Source organism: Lipotes vexillifer, unplaced genomic scaffold (genome assembly GCF_000442215.2).
Source record: "Lipotes vexillifer unplaced genomic scaffold, Lipotes_vexillifer_v1.1 scaffold1213, whole genome shotgun sequence".
Classification (NCBI taxonomy): domain Eukaryota; kingdom Metazoa; phylum Chordata; class Mammalia; order Artiodactyla; family Lipotidae; genus Lipotes; species Lipotes vexillifer.
In genome coordinates, this window is record NW_006795911.1 from 118,483 (window position 1) to 119,784 (window position 1,302).

Genomic DNA, 1,302 nt, shown 5'->3' on the forward strand with positions numbered 1-1,302 from the left:
TTCTATTTCCTCATGACTCAGTCTTGGAAGATTGCATAATTCTAAGGATTTTTCTATTCTTCTAGGTTGTCCAACCTTTTGGTGTATAGTTTTTCACAATATTTTCTTATAATCCTTTATTTTTTTGTGGTATCTGTTCTCCTGTTTCATTTCTGATTTTATTTATCAGGGCTTTCTCTCTTTTTTTCTTAGTGAATCTAGTTAACAGTTTATTAATTTTATTAATCTTTGAAAAGAATCAGCTCTTAATTTCATTGATCTTTCTATTGTCTTTTTAGTCTCTATTTCATTTATTTCTGGTCTGATCTTTATTTCCTTTCTTTCACTAACTTTGGGTTTTGTTCTTCTTTTTCTAGTTCCTTTAGGTGTAGGGTTAGATTATTTGATATTTTTCTTGTCTCTTGAGGTAGGCTTGTATTGCTACATATTTCCCTCTTAGCCCTGCTTTTGCTGTATTCCATAGATTTTGCTATGTCATGTTTTCATTTTCATTTGTCTTCTGGTAATTTTTCATTTCTCCTTTGATTTCTTCATCTACCCAATAGTTGTTCAGTAGCATGTTGTTCAGTGTATACATATTTGTGATTTTTCTAGTTTTCTTCTTGTAATGGACTTCTAGTTTCATTCCGTGTGGTTGGAAAAGATTCTTGATATGATTTTGATCTCCCTAAATTTACTAAAACTTGCTTTGTATACCAATATTTGGAATATTCTTGAGAAAGTCTCATGTGTACTTGAGAAGAATGTGTATTCTGCTTCATTTAGATGGAATATTCTGTAGAAATCTATCAAATCCATCTGGCCCAGTGTTTCATTGAAGGCTGCTGTTTCCTCATTGACCTATCTGGATGATCTATTCATTGATATAAGTGGGATTTAAAGTGCTCTACTATTATTGTGTTGCTGTCAATTTCTCCCTTTAAGTCTGTTAATAATTGTTTTATGTATTTTGGTGCTCCTTTGTTAGAGCATATATATTAATCACCCTTATGTCTTGATAAATTATCCACTTCATTGTTATATACTGTCCATTTTTGTCTCTTGCTGCCTTTTGTGTCTTGGAGTCTATTTTGTCTGATATGAGTATGATTACACTTGCTTTCTTTTGGCTGCTATTTTCTTGGAGTATCATCTTCCATTCTTCACTTTTAGCCTATGTTTGTCTTTAAAGCTGTTGTGTATGCCCTGGAGGCAGCATATAGTTGGGTCTTTTTAAAAAACACCTCCAGCCACTCTGTGTCTTCATTGGTGAATTCAATCCATTTACATTTAGGGTGGTTAATGATACATGAGGACTTAGTA